The sequence below is a fragment of the Schistocerca piceifrons genome, chromosome X, assembly GCF_021461385.2.
Source record: "Schistocerca piceifrons isolate TAMUIC-IGC-003096 chromosome X, iqSchPice1.1, whole genome shotgun sequence".
Taxonomy (NCBI): Eukaryota; Metazoa; Arthropoda; class Insecta; order Orthoptera; family Acrididae; genus Schistocerca; species Schistocerca piceifrons.
The window spans coordinates 388155336-388181448 of record NC_060149.1 but is presented as its reverse complement, the minus strand read 5'-3'; the positions used below and the strand labels follow the sequence as shown (position 1 = coordinate 388181448).

The 26113-nt window shown below is 43.3% G+C and overlaps 1 protein-coding gene and 1 non-coding gene across 2 annotated transcripts in view; both read right to left on the bottom strand.

Annotated features, from left to right (window-relative positions):
- LOC124722050 (cysteine dioxygenase type 1) overlaps window positions 1-26113 on the bottom strand; it is a 134736-nt gene that overhangs the window by 36189 nt on the left and 72434 nt on the right. The window lies entirely within an intron of this gene.
- On the bottom strand, window positions 2838-2912 carry Trnal-caa. The gene has a single exon. It is a non-coding gene; the product is annotated as a tRNA-Leu (tRNA).

Genomic DNA, 26113 nt, shown 5'->3' with positions numbered 1-26113 from the left:
GTCACAGGATTGCCAATTACGAACATTCTCAACACAAGAACTGAGTAATTATGTGGCGTTTGTGAACATGTTTATAACTTTGTAGTTGTCTAAATTGCAGGTAGCTGGATGTCATACAAATACGAACAATAGGAAAAATATATTTTGTGCACTGTCTGGCACTCAAGTCATACTAGTCATGCGATCAGGAGTAGTGTCTTTATCACATTGCATTAGTGGTATTCCATGGATCGCATGGAGAGTGATCTCTGGAATGTATTAAAGTGCTAGTACTAACTATAAAATAAGATAAAACATTAAATTTTATATTTTTGAGAGCATTTCTCGTGAAGAGCAGCTGTTTTTGTTGGTGTTTTAAAATGAACATAAACAGTCTCGACTGCAAGAAACATTTATTTTTGTGGTTACCGGTTTCGGTCAGTTTCTGACCATCTTCAGACCTCACGCCATGACAATAGGTGGTAGTAGTGAATAGAGCTGGCGTTACGAATTCCACGAATGTCAACCACTCAGTTGATTTTCGTGGAGTTCGTAACGCCTGCTCCGCTCACTGCCAGTGCCTTCCATCATTGTATGTGGTCTGAAGATGGTCATAAACTGACCGAAACCAGCAACCATAAAAATAAAGGTTTCTTGCGGTCGAGACTGTTTATGTTCATTTTAGTAAATTAAATTTAATAGATGATGACTAACTGACAACCTCAGCTGCCGACAGGTGTTGTTGATATACCTCGATGTGGACAGCTGAAAATGTGTGCTCCGACCGAGACTCGAACCCGGGATCTCCTGCTTACATGGCAGACGCTCTATCCATCTGAGCCACAGAGGAGCGTCTGCCATGTAAGCAGGAGATCCTGGGATCGAGTCTCGGTCGGAGCACACATTTTCAGCTGTCCACATCGAGGTATATCAACAACACCTGTCGGCAGCTGAGGTTGTCAGTTAGTCATCATTTATTCCTGGGAAAAGCTGCACGGTCATCAACAGTAACTGTTCTTTCGAGAACAAGTTACTGCCTTCGTATATAAATTTAATAGCTCCTGTGAAAATGTTCTTCAATTGAGTAGAAAGATTTACTCAACAGAAAGTTCGTTACTTCACACTTAGACTCCACCACATTATTTACACGACACTTAATGTGCCATGGCAGGTTGTTGAATACATGTGGACTGATGTATCTGAGTTCTTTCTGAACTAATGTTGACTCCTTGGAAGAGTTTGTTTATGGTCTTTGTGTTATATTCACGTATTTCACTATTTCCGAAAGAAGAGAAATATTGGTAATGACAAAGAGCGTTATTGAATGTAAATGTAGCTGTAGTGAAGCAGTTGTCAAAGTTTTTCGATCAAATATGATTCTTATAACGCACTTCAGTATACAGTTGTGTTTCCCTCAAAAAATGAGTCGATTAGTAAAAGTAAATATGTAGCATAAACTCGTTTCTTCTTTTTTAAAGCACCTCTTGCATTAAACACGCGTGCTGCAAATGTACAAGGGAATTTCATGAATAATGCACATTAATTATTTTTACTTACACGTTTATTTTTGTCACTAACTCTTTTCAGTATAGTTTCCCTGCTTCTCTGTGACGGAATCCCAATGTTTTGGAAGCTTTATTATTCCAATCGGGACACCACTTCTGTTTGTATGTCGAATGGCTCGGGTAACAGCGGTGGTGGAAAGCTCTTCCAGAGAAAGAAAACGATGTTCACGCATACGTTTTTTTCAACTTCGGGAAGAAGTCGAAGTCTGGTAGACTCAAGTACGCGCTGTAGGGAGGATGTGGCAACAGTCCCATCCGTATTCACGCAGTTTGTGGGCTACAACGTTGCCGATACGCGGGCGAGCATTGTCGTGGAGAATGAGTGGCCCAGCCTCTAGCAAGTGAGGTGTTTTTTTTTGCATTTTTCTGCGTTGGTCTTGCATGAAGTTACAATAATACACTGCTGTGACAATTGTTCCACAGGAGACTCTCTCCATCATATTTTGGAAGTGGGGAATTTGAAGCTTTCGACTCATTCCACTGTGATTTTTAACTCCAGTTCAAAGTCTCTAATACACGTTTCATCAACAGCGACAATTCGACACGAGAATCCTTGACCTTTATGAACGAATTGTTGTTTGTGCAAGGTTGCAGTGTCCAGTCGTTTCTACTTCTCTATAGCAGTCAAACAGTGTGGGACACATCTTGCAGAAGTTTTTCTCTTTTTCAAATCATTAGTCAGAATACGGAATACAGATGTAGAGGCAAGTACCATGGTTTCAAAGAGTTCCTCGTAAGTCGCAACTGCGATCTTCTTCAAGAACATCTGCCAATTGTCTCACACTTTGTTCATGTGTTGACGTTTTTGGCCTTTCAGATCTTGGATTATTGTCTATGCTCATACGACCACTACGAAAACGATTTACCCAACGTGAAACTGTACTATGGTCCACTGTAAATACATCACAAACTTCACTTAACGCACTGTGGGTTTCTGTCGGGTTTTTGCCGAGTAAAGATTCGATCTTGATGTACGACCTCTGGTCTTCAGCAGTACCGTAACAGTCCCTGAGACTCCTGCAGGGTCCAGTTCTACCCCCCGCCAGTTTTATGTTAGAGTACACAGCAAAAAATTAACCACTTACCTCAAGCTCCCAACTACATCTGACGTAATTTTCATTGTTGTTGCATCAAACAATCCACAGTGATACCAGCTTGCGCATTATTTGTGAAATGTACCTCACAATTGAATAAGGCGCTACATTAGTTCTATATAATGGGTTTCCCGAATGAGATTTTCACTCTGCAGCGGAGTGTGCGCTGATATGAAACTTCCTGGCAGATTAAAACTGTGTGCTGGACCGAGACTCGAACTCGGGACCTTTGCCTTTTGTGGGCAAGCGCTCTACCAACTGAGCTACCCAAGCACGACTCACGCCCTGTCCTCACAGCTTTACTTCTGCCAGTACCTCATCTCCTACCTTCCAAACTTAACAGAAGCTCTCCTGCGAACCTTGCAGAACTAGCACTCCTGAAAGAAAGAATACTGCGGAGACGTGGCTTAGCGCACACTCCGCTGCAGAGTGAAAATCTCACTCTGGAAACCTCCCCCAGACTGTGGCTAAGCCATGTCTCCGCACTCATGGAATTAATGCGAGAAATTAAAACTTGTAGTATATTACACACCATTACACAAAGATGGCAATATCAGTGGTATTATAGGTATGGAAGTTGTGAGTTCTAGGAGACTGCAAAGTGAGTAGAATGCTTTATCATAAAATTTAGTTACAATTTATTAATTTGACAACGTCAAGAAAGACCAAATAATATTTTCTTGTTGTCCACTTGTTCTGGCTACTTGTCTCGTTTATCATTGTACGTAATGAACGAGGAAGAGAAATTGCAGCAGTTAGCGCATAGCAGATCGTAGTTTTGGCCGGCCGTGGTGGCCGAGCGGTTCTATGCGCTACAGTCTGGAACCACGCCACCGCTACGGCCGCAGGTTCGAATCCTGCCTCGGGCATGGATGTGTATGATGTTCTTAGGTTAGTTAGGTTTAATTAGTTCTAAGTTCTAGGGGACTGATGACCTCCGATGTTAAGTCCCATAGTGCTCAGAGCCATTTGAACCATTCGTAGTTTTGATCCGAAGGGATTATAACAGAAGGGATTAAAACTGCGTATCCTCTAATGGACCCACGTGCTCTTGTAAATCAAATACTTTCTAATTGTACGATTAATATCGTTACTGATATCTCGCTTGTATACGCATAGAAGGATCCTTGTGTTCCATAATTAGGAATGCTCCAGTACCAGATTAGATACAATGTTTCATGTCGAAATCAACACCTAATATGGCATCAATACCTCGATAATATTGGGGCAAAGGTATCGAGAGGAATAGGTTGCTTTTTTATGTATTTTAAGCCTTTTTTAAGAAGCATAAGCACTTACTTCGAATACAACGCGAAATATGGAAATCATGATGAGTTTCCATGAATCAAAATGAGTATAAAAACAAATAATAACATAAGCAGAAAAGGTCAAATATTGCAAATACAAATAAAAATATGAGCCTCTACGTAAATAAATGACACATGCAGTACGCTCGTTACAAACAAACCTATTTTCTTAGAGAAAAGTCATATCAACTTTATCCATTCTGTTTGTCATAAGCAGCCTAAAAATTTTGCTTTTATCCTGAACTGCATGAATTTCACATAGATTTGAGTACTTTTCCAGGGTAGTAGGTATACTTCCTGACAAAAAAGTGAAGCACCCAGAAGACATAGCCGCATGCCAGCAGGTACGTAAATGGTTAGAGTTACATTACTCTGTGACAAGTAGAGCGGCCAACAGAGTGCATTAGTGTTCATGTTTAGTGTGTTACCAGGCCTGGTGGTGTATACAGGGTGAATCACCTAAAACTTGCTCCGCAAATATTACGGAAATGGAAACCGCTACTGATCTGTGGTTTCCACAGAACGTGTTGGTAGTCAGGAGCTCGTACTGTCAGCCAATCGACAGATTGTAATACTTAGAAAGCGTATTTTTTTTGCAAACATATCCTTTTTTTAAAAAATGGAATAACTCCTATTGATATTAACAAACTACAGGTAGAGTAAATTAGAAAGTCTGTGTTTGTTGTAGGATTCTAGTGCGAGTCGTTTACGAGATACAGTATTTTGGAAAATTTCCACGTCAACACTTAATAGTGCCATTCAACCTGCGTAGTTGCTAGGTACGATGTTCTTATGTTTGCTTACAGCGTGCTCGAGTGTTCCTTGAGTGCACTACGACTTGTAGTCAGTGTGTTGAAACGTCCCCTTAGAAAAATTGTGAATGACTGTGCTAGTAAACTTCTACGTTATTTGATACAAAGACACAAAGACAGTTGAGTAAAACAGAACGTACTGAGACAGTTCTCTCTTTACTTATTCTGATCATCACTAAACTGACACACAACATTTTTTTAGCGCAACGCAATCTGACTTTCAATAATCCCTGCAAAAGAATGGCCCTGGCTAACAATAACCTATACCTTTCAGGAATCACTTACCTCACAAAAATGTTCGTTACTCGAACTACTACAATAGAGCTAGCGCCAGTACTGTCAGCTAAATAAAAGAAGGCAGTAACTACTGAAGGCACTAACTACTGATAGGCATAGTTAGCAAATGAAAGATTTTGATGGAGAACAAACAATGTATTTACCTTAATAGCGTGCAAAAGTCATAATATATATATTATTGTTTAATTTGATGTCACAAAATTTTATATATATAATTTTGTGACATCAAATTAAACAAATTTCCTTTTTCTGAAGGACACACGTCCAGATCGTCCGCTCAAAACTGGCATCTCTCTCCACAGTCCACCACTGCTGGCGGCTCCCCTCCAACTGCGCAACGCTACGCGCTGTTCACATCCAACCGCCCAACACTACAATAGCGAATATTACAACAATGCCAACCAGCAACAGACTGCACACATCACAATCAGTGATTTTCATACAGAGCGCAACGTGGCGTTACCAACATAAAAACCTAAACAGCCTACTTACAGTGTGAAAGTCCAAACAGGAGGTCGTGAGTGGACGATGGGATTTACCAATGCGGAAAAAGTTGACATGCTCATGGTTTATGGAGAGTGTATGAAGAATGCAGTTCGTTCTTGTACGGTATATCCGGCAAGATATTCCAGAAGATGTCAACCACCTAGGCAATTATTTTTCAATCTCTTCAACCACTTACGTGAAAGTGGTAGCGTAACACCTAGACAACGTGACGGAAGGAAACAAGTGACGACAGAAGAGGGAGAAATCAATGATCTCACTGTTATTGTAGTTGATCCGCACTTTAGCTCCTGCACAATCGCACGACGAAGTGGAATGAGTCAGGCAAGTGTCTTACACATTCTCCATCGACATAGGTTTCATCCATATCACATCAGTCTCCATCAAGAGCTGCATGGAAACAATTATGAGAATCGTGTTAACTACTGTACATCGGCATTAGACAGGATACTCCAGAAGTGACATGTATCATGTTTATTGATGAAGCCACATTCAGCAGTCATGACCCCGCAAACCGCTGAAACATGAAACATGCTTCGCCAAGAGGAACGTCAGCGTCCAGGGAGTATAAACATGTGGTGTGGGATAGTGAGCCGTCATCTATAGGCCCATTTTTCAGAGACAGAACACTTTACATGCATAAGTATCGTCTCCTCCTAACAGACCATCTTCCACGGATGTTAGGAGATGTTACTCCGCAGACTAGGGGGAACCTGCGGTACCAACATGATGGCTGTCCAGCACATAGTGCACGAAGTACGACAACATGTCTTTACGAATTGTTTGCAAATCGTTGGATTGGACGCAAGGGGCCTGTACCTTACCCGCCCTTTACCTAGATGTGACGCCTATAGAATTTTTCTGTGGGGAAATCTGAAAGACGCTGTATACAAGGACATACGAACTACACCCGATGATACGCCACGATGTATTACTGCAACTTGCACGGACATCTGCGCTGAAATGCTAGCACTTGTGGTAGCAGTCGTTCAATACCAGAGTGGAAGCGTGTGTTGCCGCTGTCGATGGTCATTTTGAACACAACCTGAGATGGTGAGTTGCCTCTTTACTGGTCAGAATCCACATAATTAGTATATGCACTTGTGCTGTACTTCGTGTGTCCTACCACAGGTATTGCAAAAGTGTCGGTGCGGGAACTTTTCAAAATACGAAATCTAGCAAACCTCTAGCACTAAAATCCTGCAACAAGCATAACTGACATTCTAATTTACCCTACTTTTAGTTTGTTAATGTCAAAAGGCATTGTTCCATTTCAAAAAGCGTATCTTGGCACAAAAAATACACTTTCTAAGTATTATTACGTCTGTTGATTGGCTAACAATACGAGCCCCTGACTGCCAATCCATTCTACGAAAATCACACATCATAGCACTTTCCATTTACGAAATATCTGCGGTGTAAGTTTTAGGTGATTCACCCTGTACAAGAAGGGTGAACAGTGTCAGACGTCGAGCGATCACTGTGAAAGTACGGAGATGCCGCGGGCCGCATGGTACAGAAGCCAGATTTCTGGAGCATTCAAATGTAACGGTGACGCGATGTTTGACAACATGGGAACATAATCTACATCTACATTTACATCTACATGGATACTTCGCAAATCACACTTAAGTGCCTGGAAGATGTTCAGCGAAGCGCCGTCACAATAATTCTCTATTATCCCAATCTCGAAGAGCGTGTGGAAAAACGTACACCTATATTTTTCCGTGCGAGGTCTGATTACCCTTATTTTATTATGATGATCGTTTCTCCCTATCTAGGTCGGCGTGAACAAAATATTTTTGCATTCGGAGGAGAAAGTTAGTGATTGAAATTTCGTGAGAACATTCCGCCGCAACGAAAAATGTCTTTGTTTTAATGACAGCCACTCCAAATCCTATATCATTTCAGTGACACTCTTTCCCCTATTCCTCGATAATACGAAACGTGCTGCTCTTCTTTGAGCTTTCTCGATGTACTCCGTTAATCCACCGCACAGCAGTACTCCAAAAGAGGACGGACAAGCGTAGTATAGGCAGTCTCTTTAGTAGATCTGATGCATCGTCTAAGTGCCCTACCAACAAAACATAGTCTTTGGCTAGCCTTCCCCACAACATTATCTATGTGTTCTTTCCAATTTAAGTCGTTCGTAATTATAATTCCTAGGTACTTAGTTGAATTCACGGCCTTTAGTTTTGACTGACTTATCGTGTAACCGTAGCTTAACGGATTCTTGTAGCACACATATGGATGACCTCACACATTTCGTTATTTAGGGTCAATTGCCTATTTTCGCACCATACAGATATCTTTTTTAAATCGTTTTGCAATTTGTTTTGATCTTCTCATGACTCTACTAGGCAATAAACGACAGCATCATCTGCAGACAACTTAAGACGGCTGCTCATATTGTCACCTAAATCGTTTATATATATAAGAAACAGCGAAGGGCCTATAACACTACCTCGGGACACGGCGGGAATCAATTCTGTTTTACTCAATGACTTCCCGCCAATTATAACGAACTGTGACCTCTTAGACAGGAAATCACGAATCCATTCGCATAACTGAGACGATATTCCATTACCACGCAATCTGACTACAAACCGCTTGTGAGGTATAGTATCAAAAGCCTTCTGGAAATCTAGAAATACGGAATCAATTTGAAATCCCTTGTAAGTAGTACTCAACACTTCGGTGAGCAAATATCTAGTTGTGTTTCCCAAGAACGATGCTTTCTACATCCGTGTTGACTGTGTGCCAATAGACCGTTCTGTTTGAGGTAATTCATAATGTCCGAACACAATATACGTTCTAAAATCCTGCTGAATATCGACGTTAATGATATGGGATTGTAATTTAATGGATTACTCCTACTGCGTTTCTTGAACACTGGTGCGACCTGCGCAGCTTTCCAGTCTTCGGGTATGCATTTTTCTTCCAGCGAACGGTTGTATATGATTGCCAAGTGTGGAGCTATTGCATCAGCATACTCTGAAAGGAACCTAATTGGTATACAGTCTGGACCGGAAGACTTGCTTTTATTGACTGAAGTTCCTTCAATACCCCGAAGATATCTAATTCTACGTTAGTCATGTTGGTAGCTGCTCTTGATTCGGTTTCTGGGATATTTACTTCGTCTTCTTTGGTGAAGGAATTTCGTAAGACTGTGTTTAGTAGCCGGCCGCTGTGGCCGTGCGGTTCTAGGCGCTTCAGTCTGGAGCCGCGTGACCGCTACGGTCGCAGGTTCGAATCCTGCCTCGGGCATGGACGTGTGTGATGTCCTTAGGTTAGTTAGGTTTAAGTAGTTCTAAGTTATAGGGGACTGATGACCACAGATGTTAAGTCCCATAGTGCTCAGAGCCATTTGAACCATTTTTGTGTTTAGTAACTCCGCTTTGGCAGCACTGTCGTCGATAGTATTTCCATTGCTATTGGGCAGAGAAGGCATTGATTGAGTGTTGCTGCTTGCATACTTTACATACGACCAGAATCTCTTTGGATTGGATTTTCTGCCAGGTTTCGAGACAAAATGTGCGTATGTGTGTGAATTCCTAAGGGTGGTGAGGTCATCGGTCCTTAGACTTACACACCACTTAACTTAAACTAACTTAGGCTAAGGACAACACACACACCCGTGCCCGAGGGAGGACTCCAACCTCCGGCGGGAGCGGACGCGCAATTCGTGACATGGCGCCTCTAACCGCGCGGCCTCGAGACAAAGTTTCGTTGTAGAAGCTATTATAAGCATCTCTCATTGAAGTGCGACCTAAATTTCATGCTTCTGTAAAAGGTCGGCGATCTTAGAGATTTTTCTTTCATTTAAATTTCTCATGCTTTTTTTTTGTTCTGACGCCTCTGTGTACCAAGGGGAATCAACTCCGTCGTCTGCTAATTTATTTGGTATAAATCTGTTAACTGCCGTCGATACTATTTCTTTGAATTAGGGCCACATCTGGTCTACGCTTACATTGTTAATTTGGAAATAGTGGACATTGTCTCTCAGGAAGTCGTGAAGTGAATTTTTATCTGCTCTTTTGAATACGTATATTTGTCGTTTATTGTTGGAGGATTTGGGGGTTACAATGTTCAGTCGCTACGACAGCCCTGTGTTCACTGTTCGTTTTATACTCGCTATTAGCTCAGGATTATTTGGTGCTAAGGGGTCAAGTGTGTTTTCACAGCCATTTACTATTCGAGTGGGTTCATGAACTAACTGCTTGAAATAATTTTTAGAGAATGCGTTCATAATTTCGAACGATATTTCATGCGTACCTCCAGATTTAAACATGTATTTTCACCACCACATAGAAGGTAAAGTGAATTCATGACCAACTATAACTGTATAAGTCGGGTACGTGTCTGAAATTAGACTCAAGTTTTATTTGACCAGTACAGCAATTGTATCATCTGAGTTTGGAGGTCGGTAAAAGGATCCAGTTGTTATTTTATTCCGGTTGCCAAGAATGACCTCTACCTATACTAACTCACAGGAACTATCTACTTCAATTTCGCTACAAGATAAACTATTTCTAACAGCAAAAAACACACCACCGTCAACTGTGTTTAGATTATCCCTTCTGAACACCGTTAGCTGCTTCCCAAAAATTTCGGCTGAACTTATCTCCAGATTTAGCCAGCTTTCAGTGCCTGTATCGATTTGAGCGCTTCGACCTCTGGTACTTCGCCAAGACAGCTACGACGACTTACAACTGTTATACCGATGGTTCCTAGATCTATGTTCTTCCTGTGATCGACTTGCTCCCTTTGAGACTGAAGCCCTTTTTGTGTTTCCCGAGACCCTCCAACCTAAAAACCATCCAGTCCACGCCACACAACCCCTGCTACCCATGTAGCCGGCTTCTGCGTGTAGTGGACTCCTGACCTCTTTAGTGGAAACCGAAAGCCAACCACCCTATGGCTCAAGTCGAGGAATCTGCCGTCTACACGGTCGCAGAACCGTCTGAGCCTCTGATTCAGATCCTCCGCTCGCCTCTGTACCAGAGATCCGCTATCGGTCCCGTCGACTGTGCTGCAAATGGTGAGCTCTGCTTTCATCTCGCTAGCAAGATTGGCAGGCCTTACCACTTCTGGCACGTATGTTTGACGTCACGATTCCGGACGACCATGTTTGACCACAACGTGGGAGGATCGTCGTACTGTGCACCAAACACATCGTACCCCTTCACATCTACGCCTGACATCCCAGAGCAAGTAATGTATTCCCTGAAACACTGCGTGTCATCCCGCACCATTGGTCAGAGACTAGGGAACTGCCGTCTCATGCGTAGGCTGTCGTTACACAACAACACAAACGACTGCATTTATAATAGTGTCGTGACTGGGAAGCATGAGACTGCTGATGAATGGCGTCGCGATGTGTGCAACGATGAATCACGGTTCTGCACTACCTCGGATGACCATCATCGGCCAGACTGCGGGCGACCTGGGCCGAGCTCCCATTCTTCCACTGTTTTGGAGTGACATAGCACTGTGGTGTAGGGAGTCATTGGATATGACTTCGGGACACGGCTGGTAGTGACTGAGGGATCTCTGACAGGACAACGTTATGTCACGGGTATCTTGCGCCCTTATGTCTTACCTCTCATGTGACAATACCGTGATGTCTTTTTCAATAGGACAATGGTCGTCAGCACATAGTTCAAGTCTCTATGAACTGCCTGCGTGATGTTGAGGTAGTCTTATGGCCAGTAAGATTCACAGTTCTTTCTCCGATAGAACATGTGTGGGACCTGCTCAGAATTCAACTCCGTCCCATAGCCAGCGTTCAGGTTATTGAGGATGAGGTACGATAGTTGTGGGCCTGGTTGCCTCTGGACAGGATACAACAACTTTACGACACTCTTCCCAACCGAAACAATGCATACATGCAGGACAAAGGGAGTGCAACGCCATGTTGATAAGTGTGCTCATGCTGCGAAGTTCTTTCTAAATTTGACTTTATATTTTAAACACTGAAATAACATATGGGAACGAAGTTTTTCGCGGTGGCACTTATGTATAAAATATTCTCGGTATTCTTGGCGCGTCAGTTCTAGATAAAATCTCGAGCTTTTGACGATTACCTCCATCGTCATCGTCAGGAGCTGACTGTCTTCACTGCTGCTATGGTAGCCTCTATATAGCCCGAAGACGGCTTCTGATCGCCGACCAATCATAAGCCGCAGTCACAGACACCAAAAAACTATAGAAAAATCACACACACACGTTCACAGGGGAGTAAAAGCCGAAAGGCTACAAACTCCCCCTCACACTTCCCCAAAGAGGGGAAAGTAACAGATGTGAGCAGCAGCAGCAGTGGAGACAGTCAGCTCCTGACGATGACCATGGAGGTAATCGTCGAAAGTTCGAGATTTTATCTAGAACTGACGCGGCAAGAATATCGAGAATATTTTATACATTGAAATAACATCACATACCCTCTCAACCCGCGAAGTTTCATTTCGTCATCTCCTCCGTTTCTGAGTGATTCACTTTTTGGTCATGTTGTGTAAATACTTAAATTTACTGTTATCATTTACTGAAATTTGATATATTCATCACAGACTGCATTGTAGTATATAGTTATTACTACTGGACTTGTGTTTCTCGTATACAACGTAGATGTCCTCTATAGTCTTAATTCTTATTACAGTAATGACAGGTTATTATTTTCCCCACAAACATTTCATACTTCCGAAGCTGATCCACATCTGCATCTACGTGATTACTCTGCTATTCACAATAAAGTGCCTGGCAGAGTATTCAATGAACCACCTTCAAGCTGTCTCTCTACCGTTCCACTCTCGAACGGCGCGCGGGAAAAACGAGCACTTAAATTTTTCTGTGCGAGCCCTGATTTCTCTTATTTTATCGTGATGATCATTTTTTCCTATGTAGGTGGGTGCTAACAGAATGTTTTCGCAATCGGAGGAATAAACTGGTGATTTAAATCTCATGAGAAGATCTCGTCGCAACGAAAAACCACTTTATTTTAATGATTGCCACTCCAATGCACTTATCATGTCTGTGGCACTATCTCCCCTAGTTCGCGATAATGCAAAACGAGCTGTCCTTCTTTGAACTTTTTCGATGTCATCCGTCAGTCCCACCTGATGCGGATCCGACACCGCACAACAATACTCCAGGACAGGGTGAACGATCGTGGTGTAAGCCGTCTCTTTAGTAGACGTTGGTTTGCTCTACCCACAACGTTATCTAGGTGATCGTTCCAATTTAGGTTATTTGTAATTGTTATCTCTAAGTACTGAATTGAATTTACAGCCTTCACATTTGTGTGACTTACCGCGTAATGGAAATTCAGCAGACATCATTTAGTACTCATGTGAATAACTTCACACTTTTCTTTATTCAGGGTCAATTGCCACTTTTAGCATTACACAGATATCTTATCTAAATCATTTTGCAATTCGTTTCGGTCATCTGATGACTTTACAAGGTGGTAAATGACAGCATAATACGCAAACAATCTAAGAAGACTACTCAGATTGTCTCCTATGTCGTTAATATAGATAAGGAACATTGGAGAGCCTTTAACACTTCCATGGGGAATGCGGATATTACTTCTGTTTTACTCGATGACTTTCCGTCTATTACTACGAAAATTTCTGACTGGAAATAACGAATCCAGTCGCACAACTGAGGCGATATTCCATAGTTTGGTTAGAAGACGCTTATGAGGAACGGTATCGAAAGCCCTCTGCAAATCTAAAAATATGGAATAAATTTGACATTTCCTGTCGATGGCACTCATTACTTCATGAGTATAAAGAGCTAGATGTGTTTCACAAGAACGATATTTTCTGGATCCGTGCTGACTATGTGTCAATAAATCGTTTACTTCGAGGTAATTCATTATGTCCGAACACAGTTTATGTTCCAAAACCCTACTGCAAATCGACGTTAGCGATATGGGCCTGTAATTCAGTGAATTACTCCTATTTCCCTTTTTGGGTATTGGTGTGACTTGAACAATTTCCCAGTCTTTAGGTACAGATCTTTCTATGAGCGAACGGTTGTATATAATTGATAAATATGACTACTGTGAAGGAAGGAAGGAAGGAAGTAGCAGGATTACGGTTTAATGTCCCATCGACGACGAAATGATAAGAGACGCAGCACAAGCGAGGATTGTGGAAAGATTGGAAGGAAAATCGGCCGTGCCCTTTTCAGGAATCATCTCGTCATTTGCCTTAAGCGATTTAAGGAGATCACGGGAAATCTTAATCTGAATAGCCGGGAGAAGGTTTGAGTAACTATCCTTCTCAATATGGGGTCAGTGTCTTACCACTGCGCCACCTTGGTCGGTCTTAGGATACTGTGACATTATCGAAAACACGTTATCGTTATCGGAAGTATCGATACTTATATATTAGCGATTTCGGAACGTCGCTATCTGTGACGTCTCGACATTGCTAATAATAATAATATTAATAACAAAAAGGTATCGATTTTCCGATATCGATAACTACTCATATTAGCGATATCGGGACGTCACTATCTGTTGAGAATACGTTGCACTTGCCAACGGGTGGGCGTTAAAATAGTCGATGAATGATAGACGGTATACATTAGCAGATGAGTAAGAGCTTACTGTTACGTTGGAGAGAGGCCTTCTGTCACCATGTCCAGTGGAGTGCGTGCAGAATAGCCGGGACGCCCAATACCAACGTATTTAATCGCGGCCAGATAACGGGTGTGTTACGCTTGGAACACTTCATCTCCGAGGTCGTGCAGGCACTTGACTTTTAAAATGCCACCGTGTCAATTATGAACGGCGAATATCTCAATTCGGGGAAATACGTCGCCGAAAAGGCAACTGACGCAGATAATCCCCCAGTAATCTGAAGTGGCAGCACAGAAGCGCTCTTGATATTGTGGCCAGAGCAATATTAAGCTGCATGCCAGCTACAGGATGCGACTTATTCTAGCTCCTTGTGTTCTCTACAGATGTTATATATTTGATGGCGTCATTTCCAAGGTTACTGAATTCAAAGCATGACTTCCGATTGCATTTATCGAGTTTAACCTTGGTTGTTTGAAAGGCGGAGAGGTTATCTGGAGATGGTGCGTTCTTGAACATTTTTAATGCCGCCCACATTTATCTAAATGCAGAGCTGCACTGGTCACACTGTAGGGAACTGGTCGAGCTGAAGGTTATGACCGGATGCGTAATTGGTGCCAGCGATGCCAACTAGCAAATCGCAGAAGCTACCTCGTTTTGCGAAGATTTCTGGCCAATTTTGGTGACTTATTTATATGTGATTGCGTTGTGGTGAAAAAAGAAAGGAACATTGTCACTTGACTTTAGTTCACAGTTAGAGGGAGTGGATACAAATACGAAAACGCGAAAAACACAACACATTATCTGCCAAATACGCTGTAGGAAAGCCATTGGCATTCAAAACAACTTCCAGTAGTTTCGGAGTAGATAAATATGAGTCCTGCGTGGCGATGAAGGCAATGACATGCCATTCTTCCTGCAAAACAGTGGTAAGTGTACGTACCGATGACGGAGGTGGACAGCGATCACGTACCCTTCTGTGCAAAGCAGGCCAAAAAGGCTAAATAATACTGAGATCTTCTGACCGCGGTGGCCAGGGCAGACGCGACAGTTCATTCTCGTGCTCATAAAACCTGTGCCAGACTATGCGAGCTGTGTAAAAAGGGGCCTTGTTGTCATGGAACATCGCATCACCATGGATAATCGCAGGTTCGAATCCTGCCTCGGGCATGGATGTGTGTGATGTCCTTAGGTTAGTTAGGTTTAAGTAGTTCTACGTTCTAGGGGACTGGTGAACTCAGCAGTAAAGTCCCATAGTGCTCAGAGCCATTTTGAACCATGAGTAACAAACATCTTATCATGGGACACACCTGATCCCTGTTCAGCCAAAATGGTCACGTAAGCCTTGGCAGTAATGCGACCTTGCAGAATAACCATGGACCCCATGAAGTACCACGATATGGCTGCCCAAATCATCACCAAACCAGCGCCATATTTCACTCTTGTGACGTAAACTCGATCAGAAAATGGAAACTGTGTGAAACAAGACTCATCCTATCAAATGACTTTCTTCCATTGCTCCATAGCCTAGGTTTTATGTCTTCGTCACCATGTTCTCCTGTTACGGGAATCTGCAGCACTGACGAGTGGTTTTGGAATTCCAGTTCGCCCGGAAAATCCCTGCTTTTGGAGCTCTCTTCGTGTCGTTTTTGTGCTGACAGGGTTCGCAAGTGCGACATTGAGCTCTGCAGTGACTTTGACATATGTCGATGTCTTATTTTTGGTCACAATCCCCTTTAAAGACCGTCCGTCTCGATCACTCAACACACACTTTCGTTCGCGTTGCGACTTAGGCGATGATGTTTTTCCGCTCTCCCTGTAAGCGGGACGGAACTTGGATACGGTGTCTCTTGAAACATGAAACACTTCTGGTGCGTTACTCACGGAAGCACCCACCATACGATCACCAATAGTTTGCCCACGTTCGAATTCCTTTATCTCCGACATAATGCACTCGCAACTACATAGAACACTGTTCTGACCACGACTGACACTTGCAACGTATTCAGGACATTGCACGGATGCCTTTCGTGCTTAAATACAACATCCTTACACTCCTGCGCACTTCAGTACGAGAGAACGAGACGATGAGTATGAAGCGACCGCAGCGTCATAGTTCTCACAAGAGATACTCCTCATCGCACCCCCTCTCCCCTCCACCCCCCCCCCCCCATTCAGAGATTTAGCAGTGCCAATGGATAGCTCGTCAAAAACTGAACATACACTACTGGCCATTAAAACTGCTACACTAAGAAGAAATGCAGATGATAAACGGGTATTTAGCGGACAAATATATTATACTAGAACTGACATGTGATTACATTTTCACGCAATTTGGGTGCATAGATCCTGAGAAATCAGTACCCAGAACAACCACCTCTGGCAGTAATAACGGCCTTTATACGCCTGGGCATTGAGTCAAACAGAGCTTGGATGGCTTGTACAGGTACAGCTGCCCACGCAGCTTCAACATGATACCACAGTTCATCAAGAGTAGTGACTGGCGTATTGTGACGAGGCAGTTGCTCGGCCACCACTGACCAGACGTTTTCAATAGGTGAGAGATCTGGAGAATGTGCTGGCCAGGGCAGCAGTCGAACATATTCTGTATCCAGAAAGGCCCGTAAGGGCCTGCAACATGCGGACGTGCATTATCCTGCTGAAATGCAGGGTTTCGCAGGGATCGAATGAAGGGTAGAGCCACGGGTCGTAACACATCTGAAATGTAACGTCCACTGTTCAAAGTGCCGTCAATGCGAACAAGAGGTGACCGAGACGTGTAACCAATGGCACCCCATACCATCACACCGGGTGATACGCCAGTATGGCTATGACGAATACACGCTTCCAATGTGCGTTCACCGCGATGTCACCAAACACGGATGCGACCGTCAAGATGCTGTAAACATAACCTGGATTCATCCGAAAAAAATGACGTTTTGCCATTCGTTCGCCCAGGTTCGTCGTTGAGTACACCATCGCAGGCGCTCCTGTCTGTGATGCAGCGTCAAGGGTAACCGCAGCCATGGTCTCCGAGCTGATAGTCCATGCTGCTGCAAACGTCGTCCAACTGTTCGTGCAGATGGTTGTTGTCTTGCAAACGTCCCCATCTGTTGACTCAGGGATCGAGATGTGGCTGCACGATCCGTTACAGCCATGCGGATAAGATGCCTGTCATCTCGACTGCTAGTGATACGAGGCCGTTGGGATCCAGCACGGCGTTCCGTATTACCCTCCTGAACCCACCGATTCCATATTCTGTTAACAGTCATTGGATCTCGACCAACGCGAGCAGCAATGTCGTGATACGATAAACCGCAATCGCGCTAGGCTACAATCCGACCTTTCTCAAAGTCGGAATCGTGATGGTACGCATTTCTCCTCATTACACGAGGCATCACAACAACGTTTCACCAGGCAACGCCGGTCAACTGCTGTTTGTGTATGAGAAATCGGTTGGAAACTTTCCTCATGTCAGCACGTTGGAGGTGTCGCCACCGGCGCCAACCTTGTGTGAATGCTCTGAAAAGCTAATCATTTGCATATCACAGCATCTTCTTCCTGTCGGTTAAATTTCGCGTCTGTAGCACGTCATCTTCGTGGTGTAGCAATTTTAATGGCCAATAGTGTAGATCAAGCACGAAAACAAGAAGAAGGTGTACCTAACTGCGAAAAAAGAAGCAAAATAGAAACAGTGAACGGTCCAAACTCAAGATGTGCAAATCTAGCAAATATGTGTAGCCATGGCGTTGTGGTTATGTCGGCACGGTGTTGGGCTGGGAAGGGGGAGATCCGCGTTCAAATATCCCGTGTGCCCCATATTATTTTCACTGAAACGTGAACTGTCCGGTCATTGACGTGTCTGTTCGCTGTGTTAAAATTTGTGTCTGCATCGTGGTGTAACATCCGTCTGCCACAGCGACGTGTAACGAAGGGACCTCCAGACGTACGTACCTCCTATCTGTTCTACATAAGTACCACATGTTATGACCCTTGCGTTCCGTTTTGGAAGTTCTGACTCTTGAATTCCTTTGTTGTAACATAGTTCACACCCGTTTATTTGTTCTTTTTATTTCTGTTAGAGATGTATGCGGCATCTCGCCAGTTGTAACTATTCATTGCATTTACTTGCGACGGAAATATATCTTACCACATGACTCATATTCTATAACCATTGTATAGTATGACAATTACCAATACTACAGAAGGAGAATAGACACGTCAATGACCGAACGGATAGTTCATAAATTTGTAAAAAAAAGCATGCTCGAAATTTGAACGAGGATCTTCCAATTTGCGGTCCAACACCGTGACCACACAACCACGACGCCGTCGTTCTTGCAATTCGCTCGCTGTTGCACATCTTGAGTTTGGACCGTTCACTGTTCCTATTTTGGTTCTTTTTATACTGTTCACTACACCTTCTTCTTGTGTTCAGTTTTTGACGGGCTAGCCACTGGGCCATTTTAGCACTAAACCTGAGGGGGGTGCGATTGGGAGTTTCCCTTATCAGACTCGTTATATTCGTGGAACTGCAGTGGGAACGAAGGCAGCCCGTTAGCGTTGATACGACAGCGGCGCCCTGATTTGCGAAGTATACAACCTGTAGTCGCTTCTTTTCTGATCTCTACTTCACACTGAAAGCACGTTTGTTGACATACGTACAAAAGTACACATGGAGCTAAACTGCCTCAATAGGTTCAAATGGCTCTGAGCACTAGGGGACTTAACAGCTGAGGTCATCAGTCCACTAGAACTTAGAACTACTTAAACCTAACTAACCTAAGGACATCACACACATCCATGCCCGAGGCAGGATTTGAACCTGCGACCGTAGCGGTCGCGCGGTTCCAGACTGAAGCGCCTAGGACCGCTCGGCGCCTTAGTAGGGAGTGCCTCTATTTGTAGATACCTAGAACGTACATAGAATGTTCGTAGATACAGAGGAAGGCGATTATACCATAAACAATTAACTCCTAGAAATCACAAGTGTTAAATAATTGCAGAAGGTTGGGAACGACCCGAACGCCGCCACCCAGCTACCAGTTAACGTAGCACAGCGTGCGGCAACATTTGCGCGATTTTTTTAAAAAATGAAAAAAAAGACCAACAGAAATGTGGGCGGAAATGAACGAGTAGCTGTTGTGAGAGGCATTAGACCATTACCCGAATAACATGTGTAGTTTTACCCCAGCGCTTTCAGCAACTAATTCTTTGACATATTGCGACAGGACAAGTACTTCTTGTTTCTAGTAGACCAGGAAGCCTACGAAACAATAAAACTGAGTACATATGGACCATTTCAACAGATATACCATAATATTGAGGATTTTATGGCAAACAAATGCTAGTTTGTCGTTCTTGCTGGAGAGATATCCGAAAGTGACGCCCAGTGTCAAGATAAAATGATAGAACCGCTACTGTTCAAGTACGCAGACAAAGACTTTAGTCCTCTGAAGCTGTTCCCGGACGACACAGTAGCGTCTAGGGAGGTGACATTCTTAGGATATTGTTAACAAATGCAAAGAGACTTGCAGATACAGATCAATTGGTGCAAAGATTGCTAGTTGCCCTTCAGCATAGGTGAATGTAGTTTAATATGGGTTGACAGAGTGAAAGACCTGATAGCGTTTCATTACGTAATCGCCGATCAGGCACTGGAATCAGTAGTATTGTCAAATATCAAGGCGTAACTGTCCGGGATGATTTAAGGTGGAGTAGGTACATATTGTATGTAGACGTCGATGCTCAGATTTATAGGAGAAAGAACTGTTGTTGAAACATGAAAAAAGTAGTTCTCAAAACCCTCGTTCGAATATTTCATGAGTATTATTCGACGATCTGGGACCGTTACCACGTCGGGTTAAAGACAAAGATGGAAAAGATTCTAAGAAGAGCTGCACGATTTGCCACTGGATCGCTTCGTCACGATTATTCGTCACAGAAATCTACCTCTACATCTATAATCCGCAAGAAACCTTAGGATGTGTGGTGGAGGGTACTTTGTGTACCACTGTTACCTCCCCCCTTTCCCCTTTTCATGATCTTTTCGCGAGATGTACGTAGAAGGAACCAATATATTCCTTGATTCTTGTAGGACGATACGCTTTCGGAACTTTAACAGGAAACCACACCGTGGTGCAGAACGCCTGTCTTTCAGTGTCTGCCACTGAAGTTGATCGAGCATTTCCGTGACGGTTTCGAGCTTACTAAATAAACCTGTAACGAAACGCGCTGCCCTTATTTGGATTTCTCTACTGTTCTTATCAGTCCTGTCTTGTACGGATAACCAGACTGACGGACGATATTCGAGTTCCGGTCGGACGATGGTTTTGAAAGCTACCTCCTTTATGAGTGGACTACTTTTCCAGAAAATTCTTCCAATGAATCTCAGTCCGGCTTCTGAATTACCTGCGATAATTCTTTTATCGCCATTCCACTTTAAATTGCTCCGTACACATGTAACTGTTTCCAGTGATTGCTCTGCAGTCGTGTAATGATACAGTAATGGATCTTCTTGCCTGTTTATGCGTAACACGTTACATTTGTTTATGTTGAGGGTTAATTGTCACTCCTGCATGAAGAGTCGATCCTCAGCAGGTGTTCCTGCATTTTGCAACAATGTTCTAGCGTTGCGGCTTCTCTGTATACAACAGCATCAGCCGCGAAAAGCCTCATGGAATTTCCGACGTTATCCACTAGGTTATTTTTACATATTGTGAAAAGTAATGGACCTATAAGCGTCTATTAGGGTACGTCCACCCGAATTTCTTTTGCGTCTGAAGATTTCTCTCCGCTGAGAATGGCATGCTGTGTTCTGTTTGCTAAAAACTCTTCAGTCTGATCACACAGTTAGTCTGACATTACGTACGCACGCACACTGCGAACACAATTAAAGAATGATTTTTTCGAAACGGCATAATTATCTCCCATCGCAACGCAAAGGTTTGAAATTAGGCCCAAAGATGTATACAGTTTTTCACTGTCTTGTTGCAAAAGCGTGGCCCTCTGGGACATCACCCGCGGGGTCAGTGACGCTTCAGACAGCAAGGTGCCGATACGTGCGGAAAAAAGCAAGAACTCAGAAGTTCATGTGAGGTGTAATGTGGGTTAATAATGTCACATTGGCATCAAATGTCTCTACAATTCAGACCAACGCCACTCTGGACGTGCCACACAATGGCAAGGTCGCCACACCCCCTCTTACTCACATTCACTTCTTCTTTTGACGCCTCTGCCATGGACAACCAAAGCTGAAATCATGCGGTTTTCTTCTTAATGGCAGAGAAAAACATTTCAAACACACCGCCGCTCAGTATCGACACGAGAAGGCCTTACTGAATGGCATAAAGGGTGTCAAGGAAACCATACCTTTCCTTGCGGCGTTGATTCCCACACGTTTCGCGGTCGAAAACGACAGTTCTCAGTGTGATGAGCAACAGGACGAGGTTCTTAGAAACCTTTGACGCTACTGACGCCCCCCGGACGATTCAACACTTCTCTAAGAACTTCGTGGACCAGCAACACCCCTGAACGTGATCGCATCCATTTGTAGCGCAGTGCGAGCGCAGTTTTTGCTCTGGTGTACAGGGTGGAACCATTCTGGTTCGTTAGAAGCCATTAGCCGAAATCTGAATGCGATCCGGAAGAGCAAAGGGCGTTTATGTTTTTTGAGCCCTCCCGGTTCACGCCTTTCTGTGCCGTGATCACGAGGGAGTGCGACATTGACACATGCGTGAATAAAATGAAAAAGTGTCCCTCTAAGATCTCCCCCCCTCCCCCCCCCCCTGCCACACCAGTTCGTCAACACCATCGGTGACACATTCCTGCCTATGTTGAGCTCGTTAAAAATGTACCTGTCACCTTTGGTGACGAATTCAAAGCATCCTGTTGGAAGGACTCCCCCTGTAACACATTGCCCGTGAGAGTAGGAATCCGGGTTCGAATCCCGGTCTGTACACTGCATTAACTTTTCGTGTGATATCAATGTTCGCTTATTTTAAGCATGATGGCGTGAAAACCAAATAATATTTTCATCATTTCCTCTGCAAGCATTGTGGTGGAATATCTATTTTATCCCATAATTTAACTGTTTACATTGCTATTTTCGATCCATATATAACCGTAGTCCATTACACTAGGTTTTCTCTTTGTGTAGTGCTTCTGAGAATTATGAAGTATCGCTAAGGTATGTGGCAGTTATTATGCATTCGTCGGTACTCTTCCCATCGATCATATTTTGTTTGAAGTTAGTACTATGAGGTCTAAAATTTTTTAAGCACCGGTCGGTCTCGAAACGGAAACCATAGTGAAAATCAAAAATGTTTCATGTGCAACATTTAGTTACATCTACTAGCCACTGCTTTACATAGTCGTAGCTTCGACTAAGACATTTTTTTGTGGCATGATACCAACTTTCCAATATCACTGAGATAGAAGGCAGCCGCCTGTACTTTCCACTAATTTCCTGGTCTGCTGCTCGTTGTCTGTGCCAAAATGGTGTCCTCGTAGCCAGCTGTTTATGTTTGAAGAGGTGGAAACAAGGGGGAGCCAAGTCCGGGTTGTATGGTGGGTGATCACACACTTCCCATCGAAAACGCTGCAGGAGTGCCTTTGTTGCAACGATATACGTTATGTATGAAATCAGGCGGAATCCTCCGGCATGAAGTAATCGTACAACAGCATTTGGCGAAAGGTTCTATTGCTCTAGGCATCTTTACGTGTTAACCGCGGCTCTGGACTGAGAAATGTGATGCGACGCGATCGACGGGCGTACTAGAATTTGGAAATTTGTGGTAAGATCTTATGGGACCAAACTGCTCAGGTCATCAGTCCCTAAGCTTACACACTGCTTAATCTAACTTAAACTAACTTACCCTAAGGACAACACACACACCCATGCCCGAGGGAGGACTCGAACCTCCGACGGGGGGAGCCGCACGGATCGTGACAAGGCTCCCTTAAACCGCGCGGCTACCCCGCGCAGCTAGAGCGTACTAGAGACACTGCGAAACACATCTGTGCAAAGCTTCATTGGATTTCCACTGTCGTTTTAATTTCGCAACTGAGTAGAATTTGAAAAAACAGCCCTCGTATATTTCGTGTTCTTATTTCTTATTCGTTGATTCATGGTATTCCCTTCCTCATCTTTAGATTGCTGCTCTGAATAATAATGAGGAAAAAAGACGATGGAACTGAAAAAATGGTCGATCGAGATTCCATCTGCTGTCTAATCTGTAGATGATACAAATAGTGATGATGATTAGGAAGCTGATACTTCTAAAGTGTCTTGCACGGCAAGGACGAGGCCCTCGACGACACGGCTACCTATCCATCACCCGACCCACAACAGTCTATATCTACTACCGGCCGTCTAAATTCCTTGGTTTCCGTATCCGTTTACCTTTCCCCACGCATATCCTATACCAGCTTATTAAGCTCCCGCATCTCTTCAAAATACCCAGGATGATTCCGATTACCCTCCTCTACCAGCCCGCGATATCATTCCTATCATCTAGTAAGATTCAAGATCATATGTGTGTCATCAAACCTAAAAGCATTATTTTTTATTCATATAAATGTATGTCTATGTATGCAGTAGCTTTAATAAATGACTGTAGGACGGGAACGTGCTAGCTGCCAAACTTCCCCTTCAGAAAAATTTACATTACAAAGAAAAAAAAATCGGCGATAAGGCAGTCAGTTACCACTCAGCAGTGGCCGAGGGCCGAGGGGAAGTTGACAAAAAGTGGGTGGAAATTTAAGCATCTGATAAATTTTTATAAGCCCGAGAAAATTGTATTACTTTCTATCTCCACAAGATCAAGTATCCATAAAATATGTAAAAAAAAAAATGTTACACAATTATAACTCCTTCGAAACGATCTCCATTGTATCCGACTCTCTGTTCCTAGTTTTCATGCTGATAACTCATACATAATTTCTCGTATTTGCGAATCTGCAGATTAAAGAATTCATAATTTGGAGCGAGCGAGGTAGCGCAGTGGTTAGCACGCTGGACTCGCATTCGGGATGACGACGGTTCAAACGCGTGTCCGGCCATCCTGATTTAGGTTTTCCGCGATTTCCCTAAATCGCTTCAGGCAAATGTTGAGATGGTTCCTTTGGAAAAGCATGGCTGGCTTCCTTCCCCATCCTTCCCTAATCCGATGGGACAAACGAACTTGCTGTTTGGTCCCCTCCCCCAACTCGAAAAACCAGATAACCATAACATGAAGGTAATTCACTCATACAGTTCCCTCATCATAAATAATAGTCTTATTTTCACGAAGTACAGTAAAAAAGACTGCCGTTCTTAGAGTTAAGCAACACCTAAAACCTGTGAAAATTGTGAGATTCTGCTGTAATAAGAGACATGAACTGTAATGGGTGAGGAAATCATATCGTCCGCATCTGCACGTGAGCTCCGATAGCGGATGGGACCGATCGGTATTATATGGATAGATTGCTGGATGGAGAAGTTTTCTTACGACGAAATGGGAGATATGTTCCTGTATCTAATGCCACTGGAGATAAGGCAAAAATAGCGCAATGTCTCTGTGAACAGACAATTCGAAAGAGACATCATTCAGATAATCGTATGTTCGTACCTGTGAAGACATGTCATCGCGAGCCATCAGTAGTACAGAAAAGGGGTTCTGACCCCAATTTTAATATCAAATGGACATCAAACTGATATGCAAATTAAATTAAACTGATCAATTAATCACCCCTCCACACATCGCCCAGCCACCGCCACGACCGGATGACGTCATGTGTCCTCAGTTGACGCATGGGTCCTCACACCCTCTCCCACCCTATCTCTCCCCCATACCTACAATATTGGCGAGAATTTCGAATTTAGACGTGAATTTCGAATTTTGGCTGGAATTTCGAACTTTGGCGGGCATTTATTTGTCCCACGGTTGTGCTGACGTCCAACGTCACCAAACTTGACTACATCGACAGGTCATAACCCAAGTCTCGTTTGTCCACAGAAGGCAGAGAGGAAAGGCAGATTCGTGTGCCATGCAATGTAGAAACTAGAGAGCAAAATCGACTCATGGCTGCAGACCAACTCGTTGCAAATCATGCACCGTTTGTGGTGATAAAGGCATAGCTGTTGTTCTTGCAGAATCGCCAACACATCTTGGTGGCTTGCATGAATATTATTTGCACTTCTACACCTGCTACCTAATGGGCCATCAGCCTTCACTGGCTTATGTGCTCGATTTAAAGTGTGCTGTCGGTAGTAGGGTAGTTGGGCTCCATCACCAATTTTGATATCAACTTGATATGCAAATTAATTAAATTGATCAATGAATCACTTCGACAAACGCTCCACCCACACCCCACCCGCCCCCATCTCCAGATGACGTCATGTGTTTCAACTGGCATGTTATTGTCTGAATAGCATAAGGAGAAGGCAATGGGCTTCACAGTAAGAAGTCATTGGAACGAAATGCTGACATACGGTGCCAAAAGATGCAGTCGGTGAACCACAAACGTAAGAAGCCTACGTAGACTACGTTAAAGACGATATACAACTCAGCGCATTATCTCACTGTCTTCAGTCAGAGTGCCCTTTAGTTCTGTAATTGCATGGTTCAGTATTTGTGCCATATGAATGAGTATCTAATAAGTGTTATTTCATATATGTGTGTTATCTGACCCTACCATATTCATACAGCCTGAGGCGGTTTTGCTTATCCGTAGTCTAAAATTTGAACCTTAGCGACACAATACTGACAAAATTAGCAAAGGAATAGACTTGAAATGACTGTCAAGAGTTCTAAACTAATTTTTTGTTTAGTATGCGCGAAAAATTACATACCTCTTTTAAACTACCCTTTTGCTATTTCAGTAGTTTAGAACCAAAAGAACAATTCCTATTTATAGCACAACCTAGACAATCATTGTAATTTTATGAAATTTTTAGTTGTTGATTCTACAACGATTTTTCATTATACAT